General features: G+C 38.0%; 2 long non-coding RNA genes across 2 annotated transcripts; both read right to left on the bottom strand.

Annotated features, from left to right (window-relative positions):
• Positions 1-164: 164 nt before the first annotated feature.
• On the bottom strand, positions 165-646 carry LOC121311857. Its single transcript, XR_005949562.1, has 2 exons — positions 404-646; positions 165-202 (listed from the first exon to the last, which is right to left on the bottom strand). It is a non-coding gene; the product is annotated as an uncharacterized LOC121311857 (long non-coding RNA).
• Positions 647-928: 282 nt separating this feature from the next.
• Positions 929-3674, bottom strand: LOC121311858. The gene is made up of 3 exons (XR_005949563.1): positions 3488-3674; positions 1178-1227; positions 929-1015 (listed from the first exon to the last, which is right to left on the bottom strand). It is a non-coding gene; the product is annotated as an uncharacterized LOC121311858 (long non-coding RNA).
• Between the last annotated feature and the right edge of the window lie 9049 nt (positions 3675-12723).

Here is a 12723-nt window from a genome sequence, read left to right on the forward strand (position 1 = left end):
CTGGTCACTTGACAAAAAAAAAAAATAGCACACAAATGCATTCACAAAAGTGGATTGAAGAGGTGTTGAACAGGAATCAGAACTGCTTTTATTGGGAGAGTTCTTTGCACACACAAGGACACAACATAGCTCAACCTAATTTAGAAGGCAACAGGAAGTTAATACCTGTTGTCTTGTTTGAATTTGCATCTGCAACGGTTACCTGCAAAAAGAGGAGCAGACACCCAGGTTACTAAAATCACTTAACAGTGAGTGATGAAACGCATTGCAACGTCCATTAGAACATGAGAGTTCAAACAAGAGAAGGCCATTCAGCCCATCTCGTTTGGTTGTTAGTAACCAATTTAATCTCTTTGCCCTTTAATCTTTAAGAATATGCAGCTGTCCCCCTTGCGGTACTTACTGAAGAGGATGCAGATGCCAATGAGACAGAGGACAGCAGCCATGATCAGACCTCCCACACGCAGCTGACCGTAGTCTGAGAAAAAAAAAAAAAGTCAGACCCAACCAGAAATCTGAAATACTGAACACACCCATCCAATGAGTTTGAACTGAGGTGATCAATCTTTCACAAAGCATCAATGTTTACATATATTACAGGTGCCACAAGCAGCTTTTATTTTAGACCCCCCACCCCTGCTTAACAGTCAATTAGAGTCAATTCAATTCAATTATTGATTTGGCCAAAAGAGACAAACGTGAATAGTTTATGATAGGTCGATCTTTTAGTACCATGTTCTCTTCCTAATATGAATGATATATCGGAGTGTTCCCCAGGCGAAGAGAGTCAGCCTGTATATTTAAAAAAAAAAAAAAAAGAAAGTTTGACCGAACTTTTAACGTAGTTAAGGCGATTTTTTATCGATTTACTCCGATGTGGGAGCAGGATGTCTGACGGGATGTCTTGTTTATATAGAAACTAAATGGAGGTACACCCTCGTCCCTACAGCACTGCCCTACAGAAAAGAATATATCTTACCAGTTTCTGTAGCATCTGTTAAAGAGGCAGCCAATACTGAAAATGAATATAAAAAAGGAGATGTTAATGTGTTCCAATGCAGTGCAGCAAGGGAAGGCTGGGACTTAATTCAGATCAACACATCCTCAGAAATGCTGCTAAGCAATTTCTATGCAATACCATCCAACTGGAAGCTCTCCAAACAAATACATCTCCTACCTGTTAGAATAAGCAAGGCTGCAATTGTAGCCATCTTCAGCAGGACCTGCCTGAATAAAATGCAAAATTCAGTCAGGCTGTTTACACAATCAGACTGCCAAGCCAGGCAGCTGCTTCTAACTGTAGCCGATTAATATACCAACTATGTAGAAACTCTTTACATAACTGCAAAGAGACAACTTTAAATTTTGAAGATCTATACTACAGGGAGAGCGCCACCCTGCGTTTCCAAACATACAAAAGACATGTGTTCTTGTTAGGAGTGTGGATGCACCAGTCATACCGATCAGACCTCTATCCTCATCACAGCAGTCTAACTAAATTGTGACTGGACCTACAAAGGCCATTATTGCTGCCATTAATGATATTTTACATTGGAAACCACTTTTAGAAAGATTAGACTATTTTATACAGACTTCAAAATGAGGGAGCGGGGTTAGCGAACCTGGTGATAACAGGGTCAGGTCTCACTGTTCTGGTTTATGTCGTGGTGTTTTAATGGCAAATATAGGATGAAGTTTACATCGTTTTATGAACTTGCTTTCTGTCAAAATTAGTCTTGATTTGCACAAAACAATGCCCTCTGATTTTACAGCCGCAGTTTGTCTCTACTAACCTTACTGCAATTTAACCATTACCCTCATGTCTTCTAAAAGGATTTGATAATTGTTTATTGTTATAACCAATCAATGTATATAGAAATACACAATTAAAATGACATTGACCAGATTTTGTTGAAATAAATCTGTTGGAGCACTTAATCATGGGAACAGGTTAACACTTTCATGAACTTGGTCAGCTACATAAAGGAAGGAAGCATTCCCAGTAAAAGGAAACCAACGATCAAATGTGCCTGAATGTTTCAATTAAATAAAATAATGTAGTAAATGCATTCAAACCCAAGTGTAATTAAAAAAAAAATAAAAACAAAAACATTGAAGTGTTTAACGTCATTTTAAATTAACTAGTCTAAAGATAACTGTCAGTGGGGAACTAGGTGACCTGGAAGGGCAGAGAAGTGATCCAGTATTTATAAAAGCTGCTACAATACTCCTGTACAAAAGGACACAATTCTTTGTCAAACTTGTAAAAATGCAATAGCACTTTCCAAGTTCTAAGGATGTATGTTTTCATTAAAACTTTTAAATTCACAGGACAGAACAAGCTACATTAAGTCTGAAACTATCAAAAAACACATGCCAAGTTTCATTGTAACTGGATGAATGATCCTTAGAATATAAAATACACATTTGACAAACAAATAGAGCCTGTGACCAAGGGATATATTATGGGTTATTCTCACAGTTTAGAAGTACCAACAGCAGACTTCAACTTGCAGGCATACACACTACTTGTGCAAAGGTTTAATTTACTAGCCTGTCACCACTGGAGACATGGGTTTGAAATGGGTTAGATCACATCTTAATCCTCATTATGCCCAGCATAACTGGGCATATAATGGCAGTTATCAATCTCTGCCCAGAATCAAAAGCAGGGGTGTTCATGTCAGGATTGAGGTGCATCTGTCCCTCACCTACACGCATCAAAAACAATGAATATTCCACCTGGGCCATGTCTTGCTTTATACCATACAATGAAGCAAGAGAATTCTTTAATTAATTTGCTTGAATTCAACCAAGCACATCAAAGGGCACCTACAAGCTTGTTTGACCACTAATGTTTAAATAAATCTTAACAGGTATTCTTCACTCCTCTTTTTTAGTAGCTTTTAAAAGGTAAGTGAATACATTAACTTTTCCAAATACAACAAGGTATATATTTATAAGAGAAAACCCATCCAAACATGTACCTATGCTTCTTGTTTTAGTAATGCTGTACTGTAGATTATATAATTAAAGTTCAGGAATAAATTTCAGGACAGGATTATATATCTCAACTGAATTTAAAGAAAATAGAGACTTCTGCTGGTAGTTTATTGCTTCGTTTAAAATCAATGCATCATCTTAAAACCAAGTAGATACTCATTTTAGAAGTACCATAGAAACATGTTTGAAAACAAAAAGAGAAATAAATGTTACTAGAACACACTGAAAAGTAAAACAGAACCATTTATAACTGTGTGCACAAGGACTGCTTGTATGGCCTATCTTAATTCAACAAGCCTTCACAAAGCACAGTCACATGCAACAGTCTTTTTCTTTGTAATCAGCAGCAAAAGGGCTCTTTATCAAAGCACAAAGGGGCCACAATAGAAGACACTGAATTCTACTAAAAGGCAGTATATTAAAGCAGGTTAATGTTTATCTAAAAACAGTAATGACTAAAAATCAGAAACAGGCAGGCACTCACCCGATTCCAGTGGAACTCACACAAGGAAACAGTGTTGCATCTGAACTGAAAAGCCAGAAAGGACGGCCCTAATTAAACACAGCCTGTTTGTTCAGTTACATGCCGACGCCCTTTTGTACACACGCACCAGGTTGGTTCAATTGACACAGCTGAGGGTGATAGGGGCTTGTTAAAGAGCAGCTTCATTGTGGTGTTTTGAACCCTCCTGGATTGGCTCCAGGATTGGCTGGAGTTCAGGCTTCTAGCCTGGGGCCATTAGAGGGGACCCTATTTAAAGGGGGAGGGGGATAAAGGGGGGAGTCTATCTCCCCTCCCCTATATAGGGGGGGGAGGGGGAGGGAGAGTTCCCCCTGACCCTAATTTTATTATTTTAAACAAACCCTTTTAATTGATTAGAAGGGTTCTATGGCCTTCTCTGTCTGTATATCGCTATATTGAACAACATTACTGTCACGTGTCTTTTCCATATTCACGCAGAGGTACACTAAAAATTTAAGTTATTTGCTATGTTGCCTAATTCTTGACCAATTTAACGAAATCAAGACAGGCAAAAGAGTGATTTATCTGTACTGTTAGATTTTAAAAAGAAACATTGGAAAAAAAGTGTTCAATTTTAACTTCTGTGCACTTGTAGTATCTATCTATCTATCTATCTATCTATCTATCTATCTATCTATCTATCTATCTATCTATCTATCTAAGGTTACACTTATAAAAAAAACACTTTCAAAATATGGCCCAAAGTTCCTTAAAGTTTCACCTCAAATGTAGGATTGAGAGTTTATGAATTTCATTATTGATCGTGCAGAATGTGCATTCAATCTGCAGGGTTAATCAATCAGCTTCAGAATCAGCCTGTGCCTTTATAATGAAGTGATTCTGCATGGAATCCATGGATGGAAACCAAACCTGCATGGAAACATAAAACTCTCCCTCCTCCTCTTCAGCTCTGCGACTTTAATAAATACATGAACCATGTGATTGGATCAACCTCCTTAACATGCCAGCACATGAAATGTTGAAGGGGGTGGGGGAGTGGGAGCACTCGTTAACTTAGCAGGATTAGGGAGGAAAGTGCAGCAGCATTCCAGGAATGACAATATACACAGGGCCCTGATTTCTGTTAGGAAATTCACCCTGCTCTATAGTTTTCTCTTGGGAATCATTTCTGCTCAAACTCTTCTGTATATATCCATGTGTTTGATTTGTGAGTGTGTGAGTAAATAGGGGTATGGCCTGCATGTGTCTGAGTTTTGAGTGTGTGAGTAAGTAGGGGTACGGCCTGCATGTGTCTGAGTTTTGAGTGTGTGAGTAAGTAGGGGTACGGCCTGCATGTGTCTGAGTTTTGAGTGTGTGAGTAAGTAGGGGTACGGCCTGCATGTGTCTGAGTTTTGAGTGTGTGAGTAAGTAGGGGTTTCAGAGCCTGACACTTCATGGGAAGCCTAGGTTAGTCTTGGTACACGCAATTATTATTTTTTTTGCCATTCTTGTTCTTCTTGAAAGAAGTGCTGACATGACTTTCCACAAGCTAACAAGATTTGGGTTTATAAATAGAACTAAGGCACGTATTGTAGTGTGAGAGTGCTGGGTAAAATAATACTTTTCTGAAGACTTGTTGTCCCCCCCCTTTGAGAGCTATGACTGCAGGGTTATTACAGGCTCACTTCTTCTAGTTTCTGGAGTTTTAGTTTTATTTGCTCATTTTTGGCAGACTGTGGAAACAGAAAAGTTGGCACGAACTTCTAACATAATGCAAGGCACATGTTAGTCATTTCATTTATTGTTAGTAAAAAAACAATACAACCATAGTGTGTGAAGTGCTTCCGGGGGGGGGGCTAGGGTAGGGTAGGGTAGGGGGCAGGATTAGGGTAGGGGTGTGACCTATGTAGGATTCTACATGAATTTGAAATACTAAATGGTAAAAAAAACTTGCCGTTTCTAACATATACTTTTCCTAAATAATTGCTCTCTGTAATAATAAAGCTGCCTGAACCACACAAAAAACATGCTTCAGTGTGTAAATCTGGAAGTGTTTAGTTCAAAGTAGCTACTGGCCCTTGAATGCCTGAATGACATTGACCTCAAGGTCAAACAGATCTTAGACTTTTTAGAGCAGGACTTTCATATTATTAATACTACTATGATTAATAATAATAATAATAATAATAATAATAATAATAATAATAATAATAATAATAATACTTATAGATTATGTAATTTGGCATAGGACAGTATGTTCTTTTTATAAATCTATCATTACACAGTTTAACCTTTGTTTTAACTGGAAACTGTATAATTGTGTAATAAGGGTACTATTATAAACTAGATGTGTTTCTTGGTACAATCATAAATATATATTTTGTATATAATAAAGTGTAACATTGGTGGAAATTTTGTTTGAAACAGTGTCTGTCAGTATACCTCTATGAAACAAGGCGGCCAGTCAATTCATTATTTATTATTGCTCAGAGTTAATGTGGCTTTTAAATGTTAATGTTGACACAGTGTCAGCCCATGGACTGGTACCCATATATTGAGTCTGTTTAGTTAACTGTTCTGGTTCAGTCATGTTTCAATTACATATTTACAGTAAACAGTTGTGCACTTTAAAAAAAAAACCTTTGCAATATGTAATTGTAAACCCTGTGAACAAAATATTAGTTGAATATTATAGAATTTTCTTATAATCCAGTCATTGTTTTTTACCTAGATAATGTAATATGGGTTTGCTGGCAAACACACAACATTCCCTGCTAACGCATTTTCAATGCCATGGTACCATATCAGTGCCAGTGGCAACTCAATATTAAACAATGGTCCTGATACTGTAGCCCACACTTGTGCTAAACACATGAGCAGATCTGGTCCCTGCAACCTAAAGGGCTATCTGAACCCACGCATTAGTCAGGGTTGTCAAACAGGAGGCTCTATCACTGGCTTTCTGGGGCTTTCCAGGTCTTTTAGATCACAGAAACAGTTTGAACTTTGCAAGTCACATTTTAGCAAGCTTGGTTTTGCATACAGAGTAGCTTTTGCATGGAATGCCCATCTGACCTACATAAAGGCATTCTGTGTTTATGAAGAAATACAAGGACTGAACTTATTTTTTAAAATTCAGTTTGAAGCTTTTAGTTGTATGTGTATGTAAATGTATTGTATAGTATTGCATAGCAGTATCTGGATTGTGCGTGCCTCCACAAGGATACCCTTGTAACTGAGATGATGATGTATTGAAAGAGCGTATCAGACTCAGGTGGAGTTTATTACTGTGAACACTCAAAATGAAGCAAATCTTCACATTGGAAATCATGTTAAAGAACAGGTAGTTTCAAATACTGAAAAAATATCAAATAACTCTCTCTTAGGCTCTCTGCGCCTCATGAGAGAGAGAGAGAGAGAGAGAGAGAGAGAGAGAGAGAGAATTTGGTCTATTACAAAACTGTCTTTCATATGAAACTACTGAATGTCCTTTTTCAAGGTCAAACATTTTCCAATAAACAAAGAGGGCTGCCTAGATACCAAAATACCATCTTAGAAGCAACCAGCGTAGAATGCACTCTTCGCTTGATTGAAACAAGCGTCATTCGATTTTATTACATATAGTGGTGTCACAGGTCTGCGAGATGAAAATCATAGTGGTTAATGCATGTCAAGCTTTTCTGTGAACTTAGTAAGAAGGCTACATGCTAAAGTGTGACATTGTTGAAAACACTATGCAATAGCTCTTATCTGTTCCACTGTTCTGAGTCCCTCGGAGCCTGTGCTATTGTTGGCAATGTGGAATGCACTGTAATTGTCTGGGAGGAGCTCGTTGCTAGGAAACATCCTTGTTGTGGTTGCTGTTGTCTCCATTGTTTAATTCGAGCAGTCTGTGTTATATCTGAAATATGCAAATTGCTGTAACATTTCACTCCTCCTGTTTCTATGGGAACCATCTGACCAAGAAAGAGCTGTTATTAAAAATAAGTTTTTGAACACAAGGAAATTTATTCATGTAGATTCCTGTTTTAATTTCTGCAGCTCTTTTGTAAGAAAAAAAACATAACTAGGACAAAAGGCAAAGCATCTTGTTTTGAAGCAAGTACGAAAGCAAAAACACATTTTCTGAAAAGAATACAAACTTAATGGCTTCAAGAAAGAACTAAGATGCTACAGTTGGGCCTACAGACTTCACTTTATCCCTCACTTCCTTAATGGATTTAATAAAACATTATTTATAGTCTGGATAATGTCCAAACTCCCTAAGAAATGACACCTTCCCAGAATCTTACCAAACTTGGTTTAAACATTGGCTAACACTGTTATTTTATGAAAGCACACTCGTTTAACAAAACACAGACACTGCATTGCAGAAAGCTAGTTTTTAATCAGGCTTACATTTGTGCAAAAACCCTTAATTACACTTTTCACTGATTTAGTTTAATTTTAAATGTATTTTTACTTAACGTAAAGGTACCCCACAACACTATAGAGTAGCCCTTTCATACACACCTGTATTAAACCCCTAAGTGTATTCTGCACATGTATTACACTCCCCTCAGTGTACTCTGTGCATGTATTACACTCCCCTCACTGTACTGCGCACATGTATTACACTCCCCTCAGTGTACTCAGCGCATGTATTACACTCCCCTCAGTGAACTCTGCGCATGTATTACACTCCCCTCAGTGTACTGCGCGCATGTATTACACTCCCCTCAGTGTACTGCGCGCATGTATTACACTCCCTTCAGTGTACTCTGTGCATGTATTACACTCCCCTCAGTGTACTCTGCGCATGTATTACACTCCCTTCAGTGTACTCTGCACATGTATTACACTCCCCTCAGTGTACTGCGCGCATGTATTACACTCCCCTCAGTGTACTCTGCGCATGTATTACACTCCCCTCAGTGAACTCTGCGCATGTATTACACTCCCCTCAGTGTACTCTGCGCATGTATTACACTCCCCTCAGTGTACTCTGCGCATGTATTACACTCCCTTCAGTGTACTCTGCGCATGTATTACACTCCCCTCAGTGTACTGCGCGCATGTATTACACTCCCCTCAGTGTACTCTGCGCATGTATTACACTCCCCTCAGTGTACTCTGCGCATGTATTACACTCCCCTCAGTGTACTGCGTGCATGTATTACACTCCCCTCAGTGTTCTGTGTGAGAAAGAGAATGGCATTTTATTTTACTCAGAGGAAATAGACAACTATGTTTACAACAGCTGCAATACAACAAAAGAAGGAGAATTGCTCTGAATGGTACAATTGGGCATTTCAACAATAATTAGGTAATTGTCTCCCTCTTGTGGTTAAATGCATTTGTGTTTAATGACACTTCTGGACATGCATTTTTATTATGTGACATTTCCCCCCTGATTCCTTTAGTTCTGTGTGTGAAGGAGTCAATTAGAACATTCTTAACCTGTGACTTATTGTTCTCTAATCAAGGTTATTGTACAGCGCGCCCGAGGTTAAGTATTGTAAGAATGGACACTAGCACACTGAAAACAGTAAGATGAAGTCTGCAAGTAACAGCGCGTGACCCATGTACAGAGTCATGTACAGATAGTTGACGATCTCAGCTGCTTGTTTTGTACAGACCACGCCATGGGATATATATATATATATATAATTATATATATATATATTTAGATATATATATATATATACATATACTGCAGTGTGTTCACCCAGACTTTGGTCTGAAACGAAACTAAAAAAAAACTCAATGATCACAGTCTCATGCTTACGGTAAGCCTGCCCCCTGGTGGAGGTTGAAGGGTTAGGTTTTAAAAAGACATCATAGGTCTTTCCCAATGTGGAATTCTTCATCATTACCTGGATTCACTGGAAGCTGGCCTTCACAGAGGCTTGCAAAGGTACTGACAATAACATTTACATTGTGAACACTGCCCTTCTGCCATGTAGAAACTCCATTGCACTCAGAAGGACAAAGTGTGAGAGATTGGGCCAGAGTGTGTGCTACACTATTTACTACAGGAGATGAGTATATACTATATTACAGAGCGCTGAACTATATATATATATAAAATCATAGAAACATCCAATACGCTACATGACTGTAGTAGGTGCTACGTTGGTCGAAATTGTTACTTCTGGAAAATGACCACAAGTGCCACCATCACAGTGAGCCTAACCTGGCAGACACAGGGCGCAAGGCAGGACCACACCCTGGACAGGATGCCAGTCCATCATAGGGCACCACACTGACAGGGCAATTTAGAGTGACCAATCAAACCTGAACAGCATGTCTTTGGAATGTGGGAGGAAACCAGAGTACCCAGAAAAAACCCATGCGAACACAGGGAGAACAAACACACAGACCGACCCCCCTAGGTTGGATTCGAACCCAGGACCCTGACAGGCATCAGTGCTAACCACTACGCCACCATGCTACCCTATCATAGTAACATATTTAAGACCTTTTGACCCTTGGTTGGAAATACCAGTTAACAGAGCGTGATACATTTTTTATTATATATTTTGTATTGATGGAAACAGTATCAAGAAAACTTTTTTTTTTTTTTTTTAAATATGAAAACTAAAATTAAATTAAAAATTATACTATTTAAATTATTTAATACTGTGATGAATAAATATATGACACACACTACAGCTACACTACTACACTACAACACACAGGTATAGAAGGGCACTTTTACAAAGTTATAACTTCTGTGTCTATTCTAAAAATAAAATACAGTTCGCTATTCAATTGCAATAAAAATGGTCTTGACTGTTGTTAAAAAAACCAACAACAGTCTACAATATCAAACTTCACTTTATTAATAAACATATTATTTAAATAGTTAAACATATTATTAAGAACATAAGAACATAAGAAAGTTTACAAACGAGAGGAGGCCATTCGGCCCAGCTTGCTCGTTTGGTTGTTAGTAGCTTATTGATCCCAAAATCTCATCAAGCAGCTTCTTGAAGGATCCCAGGGTGTCAGCTTCAACAACATTACTGGGGATTTGATTTCAGACCCTCACAATTCTCTGTGTAAAAAAAGTGTCTCCTATTTTCTGTTCTGAATGCCCCTTTGTCTAATCTCCATTTGTGACCCCTGGTCCTTGTTTCTTTTTTTTTCAGGCTGAAAAAGTCCCTTGGGTCGACACTGTCAATACCTTTTAGAATTTTGAATGCTTGAATTAGGTCGCCACGTAGTCTTCTTTGTTCAAGACTGAACAGATTCAATTCTTTTAGCCTGTCTGCATATGACATGCCTTTTAAGCCCAGAATAATTCTGGTCACTCTTCTTTGCACTCTTTCTAGAGCAGCAATATCTTTTTTATAGCGAGGTGACCAGAACTGAACACAATATTCAAGATGAGGTCTTACTAGTGCATTGTACAGTTTTAACATTACTTTCCCTTGATTTAAATCAACACTTTTCACAATGTATCTGAGCATCTTGTTGGCCTTTTTTTATAGCTTCCCCACATTGTCCAGATGAAGACATTTCTGAGTCAACACAAACTCCTAGGTCTTTTTCATAGATTCCTTCTCCAATTTCAATATCTCCCATATGATATTTATAATGTACATTTTTATTTCCTGCGTGCAGTACCTTACACTTTTCTCTATTAAATGTCATTTGCCATGTGTCTGCCCAGTTCTGAATTTTGTCTAGATCATTTTGAATGACCTTGCTGCTGCAACAGTGTTTGCCACTCCTCCTCCTATTTGTGTCGTCTGCAAATTTAACAAGTTTGCTTACTATACCAGAATCTAAATCATTAATTTAGATTAGGAATAGCAGAGGACCTAATACTGAACCCTGTGGTACACCGCTGGTTACCACACTCCATTCTGAGGTTTTTCCTCTAATCAGTACTTTTTGTTTTCTACATGTTAACCACTCCTTAATCCATGTACATGTGTTTCCTTGAATCCCAACTGCGTTCAGTTTGAGAATTACTCTTTTGTGCGGGACTTTGTCAAAAGCTTTCTGGAAATCTAAATAACCCATGTCATATGCTTTGCAATTATACTTTATCGATGTTGCATCCTCAAAAAAAATCAAGCAGGTTAGTTAGGCACGATCTCCCTTTCCTAAAACCATGTTGACTGTCTCCCAGGACCCTGTTACCATATAGGTAATTTTCCATTTTGGATCTTATTATAGTTTCCATAAGTTTGTATATAATAGAAGTCAGGCTTACTGGTCTGTAGTTACCTGGTTCAGTTTTGTTTTCCCTTTTTGTGGATCGGTTTTACGTTTGCAATTTTCCAGTCTGTCGGTACCACCCCTGTGTCAAGAGACTGCTGCATGATCTTGGTTAGCGGTTTGTAAATTACTTCTTTCATTTCTTTGAGTACTACTGGGAGGATCTCATCCGGCCCAGGGGATTTGTTTATTTTAAGAGCTCCTAGTCCCTTTAACACTTCTGCCTCAGTTATGCTAAAGTTATTTAAAACTGGATAGGAACTGGATGACATGTGGGGCATGTTGTCAGTATCTTCCTTTGTAAAAACTTGTGAAAAGTAATCATTTAATATATTTGCTATTTTTTTTTTCTTCATCTATGATTTTGCCATTTGTATCTCTTAAACATTTAATCTCCTCTTTGAATGTTCTCTTGCTGTTGTAATATTGGAAAAACATTTTGGAATTGGTTTTAGCTCCCTTAGCAATGTTTATTTCTATTTCTCTCTTGGCCTTTCTAACTTCCTTTTTGACTTGCGTTTGCAGTTCTGTGTACTCTTTCTGCGTACTTTCTTTTGGTCCTTTTTTAATGCTCTGTAAAGTGCCTTTTTTCGCTGAATATTTTTTTTAATTGATCTATTAAACCATTTTGGCAATTTAGTTTTACATTTAGATTTGTCTACTTTAGGGATATAATTGTTTTGCGCCTCTAGTACTACATTTTTGAAGAACAACCATCCTTCTTCTGTGGGTGTTTTCTCTATTTTACTCCAATCTACTTCTGTTAGTCTCTGTTTCATACCTTCATAGTTTGCTTTTCTAAAATTGTAAACCTTAGCTTTAGTCATTACTTTTGGGGATTTAAAAAACACTTCAAATGAGACCATGTTGTGGTCTGAGTTTGCCAGTGGTTCTCTGACCTCTGTTTTAGTTATTCTATCTTCGTTATTTGAAAAGACTAAATCAAGGCATGCCTCCCCTCTAGTGGGTGCCTTCACAAATTGTGTTAGGAAGCAGTCATTTGTCATTTCCACTATTTCTATTTCATCCTTCGCGCTACCCACCGG

Source organism: Polyodon spathula, unplaced genomic scaffold, assembly GCF_017654505.1.
Source record: "Polyodon spathula isolate WHYD16114869_AA unplaced genomic scaffold, ASM1765450v1 scaffolds_3335, whole genome shotgun sequence".
Lineage (NCBI taxonomy): Eukaryota > Metazoa > Chordata > Actinopteri > Acipenseriformes > Polyodontidae > Polyodon > Polyodon spathula.